Here is a 20,947-nt window from a genome sequence, read left to right on the forward strand (position 1 = left end):
GGCCTCAGCAGTGTTAAACCTGTAGTTCAGTACGATCCCTGATAAACCGTAGCTGGAAATGTGAAAGAATTCAGAAAAAAAATTGTACCTGGATTCCAGGAAAGACCAGATGCCCCACCCTCCAACTGGCTCACGTGAGCTTAACAGTACTAAGTTTCACAAGTCACAAGAATACCCAAGAAAGGAAATAGGAGTAATCCAATGGCTTACTGGCCCATATATCTAACGTCGATTTGCAGTAATATTTTGGAACACATACTGTATTTGAACATTGAACATCAGCTGCAATTTTCATGAAAATGCTCTGAGACGATGCTGCCATTTTGATGCACTTTTGGTAACTTCTTATGTCTTCTCCACACTGCTATTTTTCAACAACCCTACGCGTTTCTACTGTACGTCATTGTCAAAGGCAGTGTTATTTTAGTCATATAAAATTGTTCATTAGATAGTTTGCACTTGTCTCGTGATCGAGAATGTTGTGATATAATGTATCTAATGAACGATTTAGTATCACTGAAATAATATTGCCTTTGAAAACGACGTAAAGAGGAAAAGCGTAGGGTTTTGAAAAATGAGTGTGGTCAAGACATAATAAAAGTTATCAAAAGTACATTACGAGCTTTCTGGAAGAAAACGATTTATTGATGAACAGCCAGCACGGATTCAGAAAATACTGGTCTTGTGAAATGCAACTGGATCTTTACCCTCACGAAGTAATGAGTGCTATTGATATGGGATGCCATATTTTCAGGTTTCAAGAAGCCTTTTGACACCGTTCGTCACAAGAGACTTCAAATCAAATTGCGTGCCTTTGGAATATCGTCTCAGTTGTAAGACTGGATTTGTGATTTCCTGTCGGAAAGGTGACAGTTCGTAGTGACTGGCGGAAACTCATCGAGTGTAACAGAAGTAATATGTGGCGTTCCCCAAAGAAGTGTTGTAGGCCCTCTGCTGTTCCTGATCTACATAAACGATTTAGGACAGAATCTGAGCAGTCCTCTTAGACTGTTTGCAGATGATGCTGTCACTTGTGAAGTCATCAGATAATCGAAAGAAACTGTCAAACTATTTAAACAAGATATCTGTATGGTGCGAAAAGTGGTTCAAATGGCTCTAAGCAATATGGAACTTAACATCTGAGGTCATCAGTTCCCTCGACTTAGAAATACTTAACCCAGACTAACCTAAGGGCATCACAAACATCCATGGCCGAGGCAGGATTCAAACCTGCGACCGTAGCAGAAGCGTGGTTCCGAACAGAAGCGCCTAGAACCGCTCGGCCACAGCGGCTGGTGCGAAAAGTGGCTATTGACCATAAATAACCATCAATGTGAAGTTATCCATATGAGTAATAAAGCGAATCCGCTAAATTTCGGTTATACGATAAATAAGGCATATCTAAAGGCTGTAAATTCAACTAAATGCTTAGTGATTACAACTGCGGACAACTTAATTAGAACGATCACATAGGTAAGCCAACCATAAGACTGCGATTTATTGGCACAACACTGAGAAGATGCAACAGGTCCACCAGCGAGACTGCCTACCTACGCTTGTCCACCCTCTTCTGAAGTATTGCTGTGCGGTGTGGGATCTGCATCAGATAGGGCTGACGACAGGAAAAAATTCAAAGGAGGACAGCTCGTTTTATACTACCAAGAAATAGGGAACGGAGTACCACAGATATGATACGAGAATTGAGGTGGCATTTAGACTTTTTCGTCTCATGAAATTTCAATCACCAACTTTGCCTTCAGTGTCAAAATATTTTTGACGCCCTTCTACATAGGGAGCAATGATCATCGTAATACGATAAGATCAACCAGAGCTCGCATGGAAAGATTGTGTTTCCTTTTCCCGTGCGCTGTTCGAGAGTGGAACGGTGGAGAAATAGCTTGAAGGTAGTTCGATCGACCCCCTGCCAGGCACTTAATTGTGAATTGCCGAGTAATCATGTAGATGCAAAAGTCCAAATCTGTGTATGAACTTGTTTCATATATTCCGCTCTGAACCTTTACTTATTAAAATGTAATTTAATGCTGTGATAAATATGAGGATGAGGTGCTAGCCCTCGTAAAAGAAAATAAAATGACTGTCGTAGATAATCGTTCATCTTTCATCTGATATCACCACAGTCTTCTATGAACGATTATTTATTTACACAGAGCGCATCGATTCCTGATTCCACGCACGCCTTTGCCTGCGCCACAGTGGATGCCGTCGTCCGCTGCCCCATTTCGCCACGCGCGGCCGCCGCTGTCGCCACCTCTTCCTTCGGCGGCGCCGCCAGCGCACAGTGGCCGGTGACGCAACCCGCGGGTCCGTGTGCACCGCCCAAGGTCGCCGCCTCCGCCGCCGCTGACCTAGGCGTGTGTCTGGCCCGGCCCGCGGGTCGATAGCCTGCAGCGCAGCGCGGCCGGGCAAGGTAGCCGGCCCTCCTCCAAGGACGCTCCGCTTCCTCACCTCACAGCCCAGCTGCAGCTGCAGCTAGCTGGCTGTAGTCGTGGCCGTTCCCGGGGGATCGCTGCGGGGACTCCTGCTGCACAAAGCAAGGAAGGCCTCAGCGCTTGTTCGTGACGTCACGTCAGCTAGGCACGGCGAACGCCAGGCCTGTTGCAGGCATACTCATAATGGTGGTGTCTCCCTCTCTGACACGGGAAAATGTGAAAACAACTTCATGGTCGAGCAGCAACAAAATTCGTGTTTCTTTACCTTATTTGTAAGTCTGAGGAAGCTACGTTTGTACTGGGTTGCTTTTACAAGGAACTGTGAACTTATTGGTGCTCTTCTTTAGGTATCTTGGTTGATTATGGGGTGAGGAGCACTGAATGTTAATGACATATCTTGCGATTGTACACGTTGGAGGAGGGGGTGAGGGACAGAAGAGGCAAAAGAGAGATACCAGTTTTATCAAATTAAAAATTTCTATCTTATAAAGTTTCTGCTTTCAGTTTGCAAGAGGAGAATATTTATCTTTTCTAATGTGCATGTTTAAAAAAGTTTAAGCTCAGCAGTATTTTCGATGTATGAAGCTATTTTGTTTCCTGTTTAGAATTCCTTTCGTTGAAAACGACTGTAATCTAATGACGGGCAACAGTTGGATATTTACACATGTAAATTAGTTCACATTTCCAGTGACGATGTCAAACGAAAATAAATAAATAAATAAAAGAAACGAGTTAATTATAAGGGAGTTTGGGTAAGTTTCGATAACAAAATGGCTCAAGTGAATATAGTTACTTGAATGTAAAATTTCCGAAGCTTGCAATGGGGCAAAGCATCTTCTCATATTGATCTAAGTTTGTTTCGACAAGATTCAGTAATACAGAACTATGATCTTCACTTGTAGCTTTACGATAGTAAGAAAATCTTTCATCTAAATAAAACTGCAGAATCCAAAAGAATACCAAACATTTTGTCCAAAAATAAGAGATTTATAGTGATAAGTACGCCCAGGCGTTTCTGCCTACAACAGACCTGCCGTTCGCCGTGCCTAGCTGACGTGACGTCACGTCACCAACAAGAGCCGAGACCACCCTTTGAGTCAGTGTTGCACAAAGCCGGCGTGTTCCCAGGACGGCCCGCTGTGAGTGCGCAGAGCAGACATTTTCTTTCCGCTTGTGCACATTACGTCACTGTCGACGTAAACTATAATTGAGAGAGGAGTGAGGTAGGGTTGTAGCCTATCCCCGATGTTATTCAATCTGTACACAGAGCAAGCAATAAAGGGAATAAAAGAAAAATTTGGAGTCCAGGGAGAGGAAATAAAATCTTTGCTTGCCGATGACATGCAGAGACACTAGAGGACTTGAAAGAGCAGCTGAACGGACTGGACAGTGCCTTGAAAGGAGGATATAAGATGAACGTCAACAAAATCAAATCGAGGCTAATGGACTGTAGTCGAATCAAATCTGGTGATGCTGAGGGTATTAGATTGGGAAACGAGACACTTAAAGCAATAGATGAGTTTGGCTGTTTGGGCAGCAAAATAGCTGATGATGGCCGAAGTAGAGAGGATTTAAAATGTAGACTGGCGATGGCAAGGAAAGCGTCTCTGAAGAAAAGAAAATTGTTAACATTGAATATTGATTAAAGTGTAAGGAAGTCTGTTCTGACAGTATTTGTACGGAGTTTAGCAAAGTATACAAATGAAACATGTGCGATGACCAGATCAATGAAGAAGACAATAGAAGCTTTTGAAATCTGGTGCTACAGAAGAATACTGGAAATTAGATGGGTAGAACACGTAACTCCTCAGGTATGGATAGTGTGTGATGTCCTTAGGTTAGTTAGGTTTAAGTAGTTCTAAGTTCAGGGGGACTGATGACCTCAGAAGTTACGTCCCATAGTGCTCAGAGCCATTTAGAACACGTAACTAATGAGGAGGTACTAAATGGAATCGGGGTTGGAAGAGATCTGTGGCTCAGACTGACGAAAAGAAGGTTCAAAAATGGTTCAAATGGTTCTGAGCACTATGGGACTTAACATCTGAGGTCATCAGTCCCCTAGAACTATGAACTATTTAAACCTAACTAACCTAAGGACATGACACACATCCATGCCCAAGGCAGGATTCGAACCTGCGCCGTAGCAGTCGCGCGGTTCCGGACTGAGCGCCTAGAACCGAGAGACCACCGCGGCCGACTGACGAAAAGAAGGGATCGGTTGATAGGACACATTCTGGGATGTCAAGGAATCACTAATGTTCGAACTGAACACAACAACAACCTGAGTTGAATTGCAAGCCATGCTTTTCTCTTAGTATAGGACATTCATACATCTTTGCTTATGAGTCACGATGCGAGTGGCCATTTGTAACTACTCTCGAGCTGGCGCGTGTTATTTATAAAGTGTGCCAGCCACAAATAACATTGTCTCGTGCCGTTCCATGTTTTAAAACTGCAGATCTGTACCTATTCCTTAAATATCGTCGCAGCTAACACTGTGGTAAGCTATTCTGCCATACGTCCAAGTGAGCGACAGTAATATAAACAGTGAGCTACGTGAGAAAAAAAAATTACGATCCGGGCAAGAAAATGACCCAGTTTCCTAGCTAGTAGGGCAATCCCAAGATGAGGAAGTTGTCTAAGAGATAATTAGCTATAGAATAAGCAGTTGGTTAGGGTCTGATGCAACTGCGCTCTTAAATGCTAGGAGTGGGTCATTAGTGTGAGGTAACACTTGCATGAGCCAACAAAGTGGTCAAATGAATGTTTATTTTAATACTGTTCAATGAAACCGATCTATTTTATCGTTGTTTGATGAAATGAACACTAAACTATGGGTTTGCTCGTACATGTTTACCTTGGTAACACAGTTACCCCTTACATGTACACAAAGACCCCACCACGCCACTCGTGTTACGAAAAATGGGGCGTCTGCTCGACGGTTAAGTTGTAGGCATTAACTTTGTGGAAGCAGAATCTAAGCTACTGTAACATAATAAAACTAACAAATTACATATGAGAGAGGCTTGAGTGTTTTCATGACACATTAGGTGTGTTCATTTTGGCAGCATGTGTTCCAGAAGCCTTAGTACTTGCTTATGTTCAACCTTGATAGAAGATAGAGCTACAGAACTATTTGCTGATACTTCATCACTTCTTCAGTCTTCTTCTGACTGTGCCTTTTCCGCAGTTTTCGCAGGGTCGGCATGGTTACAATCTGATTTGGGGTGGTTAATTTGAAGGGATGGCCAGATGCTCTTCGTGCCACCACCCTGTAATATCCCCCCGCCCACCAGGGCGCAATCAGTGTACCACAGCTGTCTGCGTCTAGTGTAAATCACGTAATAGTGCGAATGTGTTTCAAATGTCTGCGAGTAGTATAACGGAAGCGTAATGTGGGGACCAGTCCGGTATTCACCTTGTGGGATGTGGTAAACCGCCTAAAAACTACACCCAGGCTGGTCGTCGTGAACCCGCCAGGCGGATTCGATCCGTGCCGGCGCGCCTACCCAAGTCCAGGAAGAAGCGGATTGGCGCTCATGTCTGATCTGGCAGGTCCATTACTTACTTCTTCAGTTGATTAGTTACTAACCTGTGATGAAGAAGTACACAAAATGAATTCTGGTTAAATGATAGATGAAACTGTTACTAAAAATTCGATTCACTGTAATATGAAGCTATATTCCCCCTCCCCTACGCCACAAGTACAACAAAAATGCCGCATTTCTTGAAATACCTACTTACTACTAAAAACCAAACACTACTTTTGCAAGTGCCTGTTTATGGGCAAAATGTAATAAATACGGACAGGTTGTTACTGCATAACACCCATATTTGAAGACGTTGGTACCAATTTTTTAACTGATTAAATTTAATATTTACAAACAAGTTTCCTCTTGTATGAAAAGTGCATTTTAAATATCACCATAAACCTTTATTACTGTTGAGAACAATGTATACATGGAGTATCATATACTTTATAAGAAATATTCGAAAAGTTGCGTGAATTGGTTAAAAATTTTGCCGAATTTTCAAACTTGGGGAAAAAATAGCGCACGAATTAGTCCATTATATAGGAGCTGTAATCGAGAATCTTGGCTCGCAAGGAGACCACACGCCAAACGGATTTTTGTAACTTTTTATTTTGCAGAACCTGAATGTCAGAGTACAAATCTTAAGCCGCCAAATCAGTTCGAGGCAACTAAAAGAATTCTCGAGAAAACAGACTTTGAGCTTTTCATCAGAATTACAATTATTTTTCGATGTACCGTGTGGTACTGCGGTACAGAGCTTGCCTGGCATGCGGCCGGTCTGGGTTCGATTCCTGACCGGCGCACATTCTACGATCATTTCTGTAAAGCTGAAAAAACGTACAAATAAGAAAGAAGATTGCGTTCTTAACTGATAATCACTGATCCGAGTTTCGCTTCGGTAATTATTTATTTTTTCGTTCCATTATTTAAAACATGTATAATTTTAGTTTTTATGAAAATTACGTCAGAGTTGCTGGGAAACAGTCAGGAATGCAGCATTTCTATAGTGTGCTCGATGCTCTGAAAAGTATTGTTTCTGTGTTATGATCCACCACTATAGCTCTGGTATAAAACGGTAATACAGTCCAAATAGAGACTATTCGATATTTCATTTTTGCTGCAACAATTTAAGTTGTAATGGTTTTTAGTTTAAACAATATTTATTAACATTTAATAAAAATCGGTAATTTGGAATTAACATTTGCAATGGAAACTGCAATTTTTCGTGCAACATGTAATTAGAAATAAGATGTCTTTTTTTATATAAAAACGATAATTAGATATCCGTTGTTTAGCATATACTTAATGAATTTTTAAAAAAAATGATATAGGTATATGAAGGGAACAAAAAAAAAAACTGAAACGAGATTCGAACCAGCGATTATCAATCTCGAATACTACCAGATTTTTTATTTTTATATTTTTTTTCGTGTGACTGTATTTTACGCTTCACGGAAATGCTCGTATAACTTACTGTTAAGAGCTGCGTCGGGCGGAAATCGAACCTGGGCCACTCGAATGAGGGCTAAGCACTCTACCACAGACCACGCGGTCTTGTAGTAATTTAAACTCGGCTGGAAAATTTCAAAGCCAATTTTTTCGAAAATTTTTGACAGCTGTATTGGCTTGCTTTGGGATACTGATATTCGAGCTCTCCAATTCACGTGCCACATATATAATCCGAGTGTTGCGTTGTCCCACTTATCAGTATGCAAGCGTTTTCACGTGTCGGAGTGACTTAAGTTTTTGCAGTGTCGCTCTTTGTTTTTCTGTTCTACGGAGTTTTCGGTCGGCATTGTTGCTGTCTGACCGGGCAGGGATAATTTACTGAACCCATTCGTCGTTGCTTCTGGCAGCGCGTATACTTTTCTTGTGGTTCCTTCCCCAGGCCTTGCCTTGGGACCTCGTCCTACGGAAGACATAACAGTATTCCGTGCATTATGAATACTGCTGGCTTGATGATGGGACACTTTCAGGCTGAGAAAAACTGCGCAACCTTTGGAATTCTTTTCAAAGGAAGCCTATACATCTGTAATAGCTGTAAATATCAACTAAATGGATGACACCAAGAAATATTTGGGCTATATTCCTCAAGACACGTTGCAGCTTTGGAAATCAGTCGCATCATGGCTAACAACAAAAGCATCTCGTGATGTAGATGAAGATTAGTAGTGTAACCGTGCACAACGTCAAAAACATATTCAGAAATATGTAATAAACAGTGTTAATTACAGTAAAAGAAGTTTATGTGTACTCGTTTTAATTTAAAACGAGTAACTTAAAGCAAAAAATTATTTGAAAATCCAGCGTACTGCAGGAAGGGAACATGTCTAACACCAACCAAGTTTCCCCCCTCTTTCCCCGTGCGTCTTACTTGACTTACACATTCGTATAATAAACAATTGTACCTACATCAAAATACCAGAAATATATGCCAGAAGATAAATTACTTTAAACCGATTTTACTCAGTTTTTTATGTCTACTGTAAAAGCAGGAAATGTGGATACGTTGCCTTTCTACAGTAAGCAGTTCATATGTAGTTCAATGAAGATGTTATTGTTTGGAAAAGAAATCTCCTAAAATAACTACCTTGTAAATTTTCTTTTCATCGTCATAGACGGCTGCAACCAATTTTTTTAAAATTCTGTTTTCTGGTTTGTCAGTCTATTCTGTGTTTTTTATTCTGAGTGGTACCCACAGTCTCTGGCCAAATTATTAGATGCACTGACATTTTTAATGTTATTTGTAATAATTATGTGTTGAGTATTATATTTAATGCGATTAATCGGAAAATTTGTCAGTTACTCAAGGCACTTATTGCACTGTTAAATTTTGTATCTACTTTTGCTACGTGACTTCTAGCCAGCAATGTGCAGATTAAAGCGTACATGAAGGGACCTGTTCAGTGGCGTTCTCGCGTGTAAGTTTGGTGTAATACTTTAGTCGCTTTGATTATCAGTTTCGTAATATCGACATCACAATTAACAGCCAGATATTACTAATTGTGATCTTTAAAAATGATTAAAAGGGGGGACATTCTACCAAGTAAAAAAGCTGTAGTCAATGCCCATGTTAATACGAAAAGGTATTTCAGTCGGGAAATTTCGCGAAGGTTGGAAATGTCAGTAGCTATCGCGAGACGCATAAAGAAGAAAATTGATTCAGTTGAAGAACTGAGCGCCAGCAGGGAGAATGAATGTGAAAGAAAACCAATTTTCCCCTCAAAGTCAGACTTCTCTAAAGAACTTGCCTAGAAAACAGATTTTCAATAACGAAACAGATAAAATCTCAACAACAAGAGACTAACGTGAATGCACCTGAACGCACTATTCGCAGGAATTTGAAGGATATTGATTTCGAAGCCTGTCGACCCGCTAGAAAACCAAAGTTAACAGCGACAATAAAAGCAAAGCGTCCGAAGTGGGCTCAACAGTGTTGTGATAAGGATGTGGACTTCTGGAGATCGGTAATTCAACTTCAAAATTATTATTTACGGTATGATATAACCTATGTAGTAGTTTTAATAGCTTGTAACACGAATGGCGACTTGTAAGTAACAATAGTTCCGACCCTGTTATAAACCTGCGTGATACCGACTTTTAAATCATTCTTTCTTGAAAGAAAAACACCTGATTGCACTAAATTTTCTCCTATCCCAACACCCATCCCGCCCTACTCCTAACTACGTTACTTGGCAACTGTATGCACTGCTCCACCGTGAACGCATGCAGATCGTGCCTGTGATTTTTAACTTAGGTGTTCTGAAGATTCAGTCGCCTACCTTTCATTATCTTACATTTAATTATAACAAATCGTACCAACACCAGCGCGTTACGAGAGATCCTCAATGTCCGAAGCATATATTGATCATAACGTCTGACATAAACTCCACCAAATACGAGCTTGAAATTAAACGACGAAATCTCGCTTCTCAGAACTCAATTCGACCACAAAGATCGATAGACACACCAAACGGTCGAAACAGAACATGTCATAGAGACATTAAGGAGCGGTATCACCGCGGTGACCATTGTCTGCCGATAAAAGCGAGCTGAGTTAGAGGGCGACAGTGGATTGCAATTTCGTGAAGTTGAAATGCTGGATTTGATGGTTTTTGTAGTAAGACGTTAACCTTCAACAGCACAGTAAAGCTCGCTCGAAAAACGTATCACTTTTGGTTCGGCTTGTAGTACGAAAGTATCGAGGAATGTGACATCGCGAATCTTAGCCACCCTTGATGTGACTCGGCAATTCTTATGGACACTCGTTACTCTCAGTGTTGATAATCGGGGCAATACTATTATTAGGGAAGATAACAACGTGTCTGCGTGTGCCACACGTGTTTGTAAGGACTGTATCGAGATAGGCAATGTGTCTCTCAAGTGGTAGCGTGGCCGAGCGGTCTAAGGCGCTGGTTTAAGGCACCAGTCTCTTCGGAGGCGTGGGTTCGAATCCCACCGCTGCCAATATTTTTCCACCACGACTGCAACTCACGCGATGGTAATTTGCAAAGTACAGCTGTTCCTGACTGAATTAATCATGAAAACATGTTTCAAGTGTATTTGGTGTTACTTTATCCAAACTTAACTCGGCGGCCATTATGTAGATGAATAAAGGAACCGGCTTTACTGCAAAGCCATAACTGGTTTCAGGCTATCATGCCCATCTGCAGATTGCTAACGTTTCCGAATGGACTAACGTTTGCGTCAGCAGCATGTCGTACACTATCAGAATCTCTAGCGTCACTTTAATGGTTCGCTTCTATGATAAAATCATATTAATATGCTTGCATTTCTTTAGATATAAGGTGAAGCTTAAAATAAACTTACATATGTTTCAGGGGACTTCTCCTGGGCAGTATATAAACTGTTGCTGTGCAAAAAAAAAGCACACTTATTCCAATAAATGCATCACTGTTGCACACAAACACTTCTTAACACTCTTCACATAAGTATGAGCTACACACACGTGATTTACATTCTCCGTTTTGTTTGCAATGCAAAGGGCATTCATTTCTTACTGAGCAAAGTACGAAAGTAAGTAATAAAAAGTGTGTGGAAGGTTGACTATAAAAGAAAAATGCACTTACTCGGACAATACATCTATTATTTAAGGTCTACATGACAAGTTGTTTTCTGGATTTTTTTTGTAAAGCAACTAGCAGCCGAAATTTTGTCAAAATATTATGAAGCCATTACATGGGATACTATAACTTAGTCATATATGTAGAGGAAACTTCTGTAAACTGGACACTCTGCGTTGAGGTGGACTACTCCACCTTGGGTTTGCATTCTCCTGAACTCTTAGTGGGACCAAGTGTAATCAGTAGTTTGGTGTTCTGTCACTCTGTAGCAGGGTGCACAAGTCGCCTCTTTAGTTGTTGCTTAGCAATTTGCCCTTATGTGTTTCGACAGTGGAGAAAGTATTCACACTGTGCTGCTACATTTTCAGTATTTCTCTTAGATACCGGCAGGTAAGTCTTTCAGCAAATGTGTGTTCTTAAACAGTAAGTTTTAAGGTTAATTTTTATGACTAAACCGTTCCATTTAAATGTTTGGTTAAAAATGTATTTGGTTAACAAAATGTAAGCTATACCTGCATAAACTGGACCCCCTTCAGTTGCTTAAAATGGACCCCTTACTGTTTCATGTTTGTCGTATTAATACACACTCGTGTTCTCTTGGAATTCAGCTGCAAATTCGAAGAGGATGATGGGAATAGTGGGTCAAGGAAAGTTGAGTCCTCCTGAAATGACTACAGCATTTGACGCAGTTCAGAAAAGGAAGATGGGTTGGAAGAAGGTTTAACGCTCCAAAACCAACCCTGATGAGGTTGTGCAACATGAAATTCGGTGGCCCAGAGGAATCAGTAAAAACCAAGTAGGCAGAGCTCTACACTTTTGGGTAAAGGAGTTGAAGAGATGGTTTAGTATTGTCTTGCTATGGAAGCTGTCTTTTTTTTTTTTTTTTTTTTGAGCTTACTCGTGATGACTTGTGAAAAATATCCTTACAATTAGCATCTACATCCACATCTATGTTTTTGTATCTTATAGAAGTAGGTTTTCTTCTGATTACTTACATCTATCTTGAAGATTCTGTCAGTTCAGTTGCTTCAGCATCTCTGTCACACACTCCCACAGATCATACAAACCCGTGACTATTTGTGCTGCCCTTCTCTGCACACATTCAGTACCCCTGCTAGTCGTATTTGGTGCAGGTTTCACACACTCAAGCAATATTCTAGGATGGGTCACACATGCGATTGTAGACTGATTGCATTTTCCCTGTCTACGAATAAAACGAAGTGTATTACCTGCTTCATCTATGAATGAGCCTAAGTATTCATTCCTTTTTATATCCTTGCAAAGTCGTAGACCCAGTTGTTACTATGAGCCGACAGATTTCAGCACTGTCTCACTGATAGTGTGGTAATACATTTTTAGGTTTTCTGAATGCACAGTTGTACGTTTCTGAACATTTAAAACAAATTGCCACTTTGAAATGTTATCAAGATCTGACTGAATATTAATGAAGGCTCTTTCAGACAGTACTTAATTGTAGATAACTGCATCATCTGCAAAATGTTACTATGAATATTGTCCGCAAGGTCATTAAAGTACAACGTGAATACGAAGGGTCCCAACACACTTCCCTGTGGCACAACTGAAGTACCTTCTAAATCTGTCGATGACACTCTATCCAAGATAACTTGCTGTCAAATAATATTGAACACGCTTTCAGAGACGAAATTGCTGGGTAAAAGTGAGGTAGTCACTTTCGTAAACCTCACAAAGCCAAACTGTCAGAAAGAAAACCTACAGGAACATCTTGTAACAGATTGCTTGGGTCCACCAAAGGAAACAAGATGATTCTGTAACTTTCCTGGAATACGTTATATTAAGTGTACTTTGAAACTAGAGTATGTTGTCCGTGATTTAACACCCTCTTACAATTTTGTTTAGTGCTATATATACTCAAACCTCGCTAAGTGTAAGACTTTTGAAAATACTTTTATTTTCATACTCATTTTTAATGACATTTCGTAAGAATTAAATGTAAATGATGCATAACATAATAAAGAGTATATTACTTGCTCCAAATATACAGTTTGTTTACAACACTCTATATTTAAATAATAAAAAACAAATATGAGGATCTGCTTTTGGGTACTTTTTTTTATACAGAGTAGTCAGAAACAATCAGAAAAGCTTGTGTGGGTGTTACAGCGTAGGTTGTGCTGAGCGATAATTGCTAAGAAAAAAACGGTATATTCTGCCATTTGCGAGTTAAATGGCATTGAAAGTAGCCAATCAGAGCAAACTAAACGAAGAACACTTTTGGCGACTGCGTCTCTGCAGTATCGCTTAAATTTGTGGGCACAACGGCCTGATTGGTTGACTTCAGTGCTAATTAACTCAGAAATGGTGCAATGTATCGAATTTTTTTAACAATTCTTTCTCAGCACAGCCCACTCTACAAGACCCATACAAGCTTGTCAGCCCTGATCACCCTTTATATACAGAACTTTGAATGATCATTACTGTTTGCAAGTTCGTTCAATTAAAAAAAAATGGAAAGGTGGAGGGTGTAAGAAGTCAACACATTTACTCAATATTAGAGATTAGCGTTAATTAATTTTAAGTTGGTATCATAAACAGGTTATTTTAAATATACCTATATGACAGTTATAATTATAGTATGTTTTAGGAATGTTAAAAATATTTGTAATTGGGCTACTCCGAATGTGTATTTACAGTAAAACGAAACAGGAAGGAAGTCAGCAATTAGGCTCAATTCATTCTGTACTTTATTGCAGATGTAGATTTCAGCTGCAGAATACCTATCACCAGTGCCTCCTTCCTGTTTTGGATTACATCACAGTCGTGAAGCGCAGTGGTTGTAATGGATTCTTATTTACAGCAATGCTCGTTTCCAGCTTTCACCAATCTTAATTTGGCGTGATACATATTCCATTTCCAGTTAGTACGTTGTTAAAAACCTCCGACTGCAATCTGAAGGCTTGTAGCTGCCCCGTGCAAATTAACAATTTGTTTAACAGGACACTTCGAGAGTTGTATATTTCTGATGTACTTACATTGTATACTGCTTGTTGCTGAGGATATGCGCCGGTTACGTGTGATATGCAAAGAAAACGTGCATATGCCACGATTATAAATGCGAAAAATTGGAGCAACTGATGTCTATTTGCTATGTCGCTTTTGGTCTTTTGCTCCTTTTCTTTTATGGTAGTTGTTATGATGTTCTGTAGTGCGGTTGCTTTTCTAACAGTTATAATGCTCCTGCTCAGATTTCTGATCTCGGGGGTCGACTTGTGATAAATTTGTGAAAAGAGGAGCCAATAGCGGGGACTTACAGACAAGACAGAAAAAACCCACAGCGATATGGTGTTTACACCAGGGTATTCGTATTGATGTGGGCAACCCCCGTACAGCATTTGCATCTCGTCTCTGTTGCGTGGGCGTCGTATTTCTGCTGCGCTGGATCGCGGCCACGGACTATTCTTTCCTGATTCTCGGCTCTTTCCGGGTCCTTAGCGCCGTCGTGACGTCGAGTTGTTTTTGCCGCCACCGATGCACCAACAGATAACGGGGTTCCGTATCTGGTGGCTCCTACACTATCGGGCGTCGCCACGGGGGTTTCGTCACGGAGAACGGTGATGCGTCCAGGCTCGTTAACGGTTTTCCGAGACCGTAACGATGTCGTCCACCTTACAGATTCCGTGCGCGTCTACTGAGTCTGGTAATTCCAGGCATTTACCTCAAGTGCTCTGTCATATTAATTTAAGAAATGCAACAACTAGCCACTTTTTATGTCTTTTTATTTACGCCAGTATACGTTTCTGGCTTTCACCCATCTTCATTTGGCGTGATCATATTCAGTTTCCAGTTAGTACGTCGTTAAAAACACCCGCTGCAATCTGGATGCTTGCAGTGGCCCTGTACCAATGAACAATTTGTGTAACTACTACACTTTGAGCCATATTTATGGTGTACTTACTTTCTATTCTGCTTGTTGTTGCTCCAGTTTGTTGCAATTACAATCGTTGCACAAACTCATTTTCTTCGCATATTGCACGAGAACAGCACAGTATCCGCCATATTGTCGACTAACAGGCTTGTTTACATCCAAAGACCTTCTAAAAAATAACTAGACTCACTGATGGCGCTGCAGTCGCGGGATAATTTGAACCTTCGCCTGGTCGCCATTATAGTGGTTGTAGTCTGATGTGTTGTGTAGTACTGTTGTTTATGACGACCCTGATTCAACGTTGTATATTTGTTGTGGCGTACATACAGTATTTGTTACTCGTAATTCTACTGTCTGTACATTCCAATCAAAAGAAGTACAATGGTGAAGAGTTGTGCAGAGATTAATTGTACAAATAAATTCAAGAAAGGAACGAATATTACATTTCACAGGTATGTGGATATTTTAAGTTGTATTGTATGTCAGTGCACTTTTGTAATAAATGTCTTTGTAACACGGTATTAGCATAATGTCTGAGCATCTATTTGCAGGTTTCCTTTCTCAAAAACAGCTGTTACAAAAATTGTTACACGCTGTCAGGAGACAAGATTTCCGACCGACAGAATACCATTTTATATGTTCTGATCATTTTGAAGAAATTTGGCTGATCGGTAGTGTTTTCATGGTCTAGGTTAGGTTGAAACTTGATAATTTGTTCGTGAGTTCCCAAAGCACTAATCCATATATAACGCACTTCCCGTCGTAAAATCTAAAGCAAGGTAGAGTCCGGAAATATCTATTAATATAGTGGGCAAATCTTAGAGTATTTTGATGCATTTTCCGTGCATCTATCGTAAATGAACTACGAAAAACGCTAGGGGTCCAATACATAACTTTTAGCTACGGCAGATTCCATGTAATACGTAAGATAAATTCGTAAACAGTGACTAGTTGCTGTTTGTTCATAAATTAAAAAGTATATTGTAGTAACGTATTTAAATGAGGCATTATGTTTGTGACCTAACTCAAGGGAAGGAATTTTATAACCAGAAGCCATGTATAAACATTCGAACTCTGCGCGTCAGTTTACCACTCTAATGGCCGCTGCCCAGCTATTCAATTTGTCCGCTCTTCAGTCGACCACTCGTGCGGTTGTGGTGGCCTGTTTACATCGGAAAATTATGCCTATGGTTAACAAAATTTAACTCTGACTGTAGACATGATTTTCCAATTAATTGGCAGCATGGCGGATACTGAGCCCTTTTCGTGTAATACGCAAAGGTAACGTGTATACGCCACAATTATAAATGCTAAAAACTGCAGCAACAACAATCAAAATGGAAAGTAAGTACATCATAAATATACAACTCATGAAGTGTAGTAGTTACACAAATTGTTAATTTGTACAGGACAGCTGCAAGCATCCAGTTTGCAGCCAATGTTTTTTATAATGTACAAACTGGAAACTGAACATGTATCCCGCCAAATGTGATGAGTGAAACCCCGAAACGCATATTGGCATAATTCTTAAAATAATTTAATCTGCAGCCCAGTCAATAACCAGAGTGCTCCATTACCAGAATGCACTTTTAAAATATTACCTTTAAAAGACCGTTATTTGAATTTGTGCGGTCCTTCAAAAAGAAACATCTTAGTTTTATTTAAAACTGAGAACTTTATTTTTTCAAAACACATCAACAAAAGACATGAACCTGTCTCGCAAGCCACACTAAACAATCACTCGACGTGGATGCATTTCCATTTCTAGATACCATCCTTGTATTTCGTGGCTCTCAGATAATGCAGTTTTGCTTATTCATAAATCCAGTTAAGTGGAAGTGTGTCTCGTCACTCGTCGTCTTCCTTTCTTCTTGGAAACCAGTGAAGAAAATGCCACCTTTTTTCGTGGCCGGCTTCTTTTAGCTGATGCAATGGTGGTAATGAAAACCACAACAGAGACTTCACCATGCTGAATAATATCTTATGGTCAATTCTTGGGAACGGTGAATAAGCGACCAGCATAGAGTAAAAGCCATGTTTTCACGAACCAACTCAACGTTTTGTACAGATCAAACAGAATGAGTCAGACCAGAACTCGTAATGTTCACTGTTGAACCCGTTTAATTGAGTATTACAAAAATTCAGCGAACTGTTGATCATTCGGTGCTTCATTGCGCCCTACCATCACGTGAAGGTATCTCACAGTTGCTGCGTAAGTTTATCCGTTCTGATCAAATGTTTTCGCTGTTATCACACGTTGCGCAAGAGTAAACTGCTCCATGGTTAGACAAAAATAAAGAAATGCGAGAACTTCGGACTGCAACAATAGTCGAAAAGTTCATGGAAACCGAAATGATAGGTAACAATGACGGACAAAAAATATACTACGTGACTGAAAACTGGCGCGCTTCTGGAAGGACCTTTACTTACAAAAAAAAGTTGTGTTGTGTGGGGAATTAATATATTTCTGCTTACAATCTTAAGGGATCGATACAGGTCCATCTTAGGCAGGTTCTGATCGAACATTGCAGTAGTAACCGCATGTAATGAACGTCTGGAGTTTGGTACATCGCAGAAGGCAATTGCTCTGAACGGCACACGAAGCTGCGCTTTTTCCATGGGGCAACCTACGCAGACACTCGAATGGGAGTGTGTCTAACAAGTCGCGAGTCTGCCTCTTTCCAAATGATGCAAGGCGTCGTTTGCATCGACCTGTAGTGCTTCTGTGACGTTTTGTTGGTGTTGTTCGTACCCACTCATTCCCCATGAACATGACCCACTGTTGTTTTTGTTTTATAATTCTCCGCGATCAAATATTTGCTCTTTCGCTCACGTCTTCGTGGCGAGTACAGTGTGCACTGTGGCATCTTCGCCTCGCGGAGTGGCTGCGCCGTTTGAGGCGCCATGTCACTGATTACGCGGCAGGTTCGAGTCCTCCCTCGGGCATGTGTGTGTGTGTGTGTGTGTGTGTGTGTGTGTGTGTGTGTGTGTGTGTGTGTGTGTGTGTGTGTGGTGGTCTTAGCATAAGTAGTGTGTAAGACTAGGGAACGATGACGTCAGCAGTTTGGTCCCATAGGAATTCACACACATTTGTGGCATCTTCCAAGATGACAACAGCCGCGTCCTCTGGGCTGCTCCTGGTCTGAGGAACACTCAGGCAGCCTATCGCACCTCGAGTAGAAATGTGAATCGTCCGATCTTAACGTCGTGGAAGAGTAGCTCTACAGAAAGAAGAAAGTATAAAAACACAGCGAATGAAGTAAGTAAAAGCGAAAACACGTCTAGAAAAATGAAACTCACAAAAAGTGCAGATGGCTAAGCCCGCATGGCTAGAGGACAACCTATGCAAGAGTTCATAACAGAGATGGAAAGACTTTTGATCCAATGGCGGCCCGCCCCTCACCGTCGTTCCTTTTTTTAATTTTATTTTATTTTTATTGCCTCCTGAGAAGAGGACGGAATCGCTTGAGGAGTAACAGTTTATGGTATATTTAGCAACTGTCTGCGACAAAAGTTGAGCCTTACATGAAAGCAATTGTATGTCATATTTACAATTAAATTTTGTAAATAAGGTTTCTGTAAAAAACATTATTGTTCAATAAAATAAACATATGTGGAGCAAATGATGTGAACTAATTATGTACTTTTTTGTTTCCGACCCTTATGTAGCCACATGAGGGGTTTGCAACCTGTGGTACGGGTAAGTATGTACACCCTTGCTGTAGAAGCTTGCATGACTAGGGGAGTGACAGAAGCTGGCTATAGGAAAATTTTGAACAGCTTTGGAGAAAAGAGTAACGGCTGTATGAATATCAAATACTCGGATGACAAGCCAGTACTGAGCAAAGAAGAGAAATGTGTGTGGTAGAAGGAATATATATAGAGAGGAGCTGTGTAAGTCAGACAAACTCGAGGATAGTATTGTAGAAATAGAAAAGGAAGTAGTGGAAGATGAGACGGGAGATACTGTCCTGCAAGGAGAACATGACAAGCATTCAGAGAACCTTAGTGGAAATACGGCCCCGGGAGTAGACGACAGTTGCTCAGAATCCTTAAGATCCTTGCGAGAGCCAGCCACGACAGACTTATTCGACCTGATGTACAAGTGAAATGAGACAGGGGAAGTAGAATGTAAAAATTCCAGTTTGCCGATGGAATTGTAATTGTGTCAGAGACAGCAATGTATTTGGATGAGCAGTTGAATGGAAAGGACAGTGTCTTGGAAAGAAATAAGACGAACACTAAGAAAAGGATGAAGGAACTAGATAAGGAAATGAGACACTAAAAGTAATAGATAAGTCTTTCTACTTGAGCAGCAAAAAACTGATGATTGCCTAAGTAAAGAGTATATGAAATGGGTACTGGAATTTGTTAACATCCGTATACATAAAAATGGATGCAAGCATGTATAAATGTAAGTATGTTGCATATCTCCACCTAAAACATCGTATGGATTTCAACCGAACTCGGTACGCATATCACTTATTGTCTGGAAGGAACCAGTGTGGGAGTAAGAATCACCTACGTATCAGCAGAAGTTGGGTGGAGGTGAAAAGTAGTGTAGCCCACGACGGGTGAAATGTTCATACTTTAGTCAGACAGTATTTGAGAATGATAGCAGTTAGAGACATGCAACAAACTTAACACACAATTTCAAGATTTTGCGATTTTTTGTGAAATCATACAGGAAAGAAGTTTACCACTTACATTTTCGTTGCCCTTGCAAAAACCTGCCGCATAAGCGTGACAGTTTTATTTATTACTTCTTTACTACAGTATTAGCAACACATTTTGCAGACAGTATTCACTTATGTCACTGAATGTATCAGCAAAACTGTCATTTTACGGTTCTTAGTTCATAGACACTGGGATGTGTGAAAAACTGGGGTATCAACCATGACGTTTTAATATATTACTTATTTACTGTTAACTCCACTCATAACACATTTCGCAGACAGTACCTACATATGCCACTGGATGTACCTGCAACATTATATCTTAGTACAGCACATAGTTCACGAGATACGACATACCGTCAGCTGCGTGAATCGACGCCCAAGTCGCCGAAGTGACGTCAAATCGAAAGACTTGCACCCGGCGAACGGTCTACCCGACGGGAGGCCCTAGTCACACGGCATTTATTTTTATTTAGCCGCGTGAAACTAAAAGCACAGGGCGAAATTCGCTTGAGATAAAAGTGAAATACATGTACATATACGTTTGAAAGCTATACATGTTATAAAAATGTATGTAGGCATGTATGTTCCATACCTCCTCCTCAGAGAGTAGCCACATATACCCCTAGGCTGTTCCTGCGAAATTATATCACTGTACGGCAGATAGTCCTGGAGTCCATAAGCATTGACCTTCATAGAAATGAAACTGCGTGGCAAAATTCGATAGACTTAAGGATAAAATGTATGTACAGATGTATGTGAAATGTGTGAAATATATTTGACATGTGTGTTTGCTGGGAAATTGACAGCTAAACCCCTGGGGCGATTTTAATCAAATTTGGTACACACATTAGTTACAACCTGGAAAGAAACTCGGTGAGGGTGAGAAGTGGGATGAGGGTGATAACGTGAATAGAGAAGGAAGAGGAAGAGGAGGAGGAGGAGGAGGAGATGGATAGAGGGGGGGAGGTGGACAGAGATAGGGGAGGAATAGAGAGGCTGAGAGAGGGGGAAGGAGCAGATGAACAGAGCGAGAGGGTGAGGAGAAAATGGACAGATGCTGTTGAGGAGTGGAAGAGATGAACAGAGGGGAGGAGTGGTGGAGGAGGAGCAGGGCAGAGAGAGAGCGGGGAGGGGGGAAGAGGAGGAGGAGGAGATGGACTAATAGAAGACTGGATTAAGTACATACCCGGGCAGTGCCTGATAGTCAACCAGTCTAATATAAATTTCAGTATTAGGAAGTGTTTTATGAAGGTGTTTGTATGCATTGTAGCCTTGAATGGAAGTGAATTGGGGACGA

General features: G+C 40.7%; 1 non-coding gene across 1 annotated transcript; it reads left to right on the forward strand.

Annotated features, from left to right (window-relative positions):
- The first annotated feature begins 10,368 nt into the window (after positions 1 to 10,368).
- On the forward strand, positions 10,369 to 10,450 carry Trnal-aag (transfer RNA leucine (anticodon AAG)). The gene has a single exon. It is a non-coding gene; the product is annotated as a tRNA-Leu (tRNA).
- Positions 10,451 to 20,947: the final 10,497 nt, after the last annotated feature.

The sequence above is a fragment of the Schistocerca gregaria genome, chromosome 1, assembly GCF_023897955.1.
Source record: "Schistocerca gregaria isolate iqSchGreg1 chromosome 1, iqSchGreg1.2, whole genome shotgun sequence".
NCBI lineage: Eukaryota > Metazoa > Arthropoda > Insecta > Orthoptera > Acrididae > Schistocerca > Schistocerca gregaria.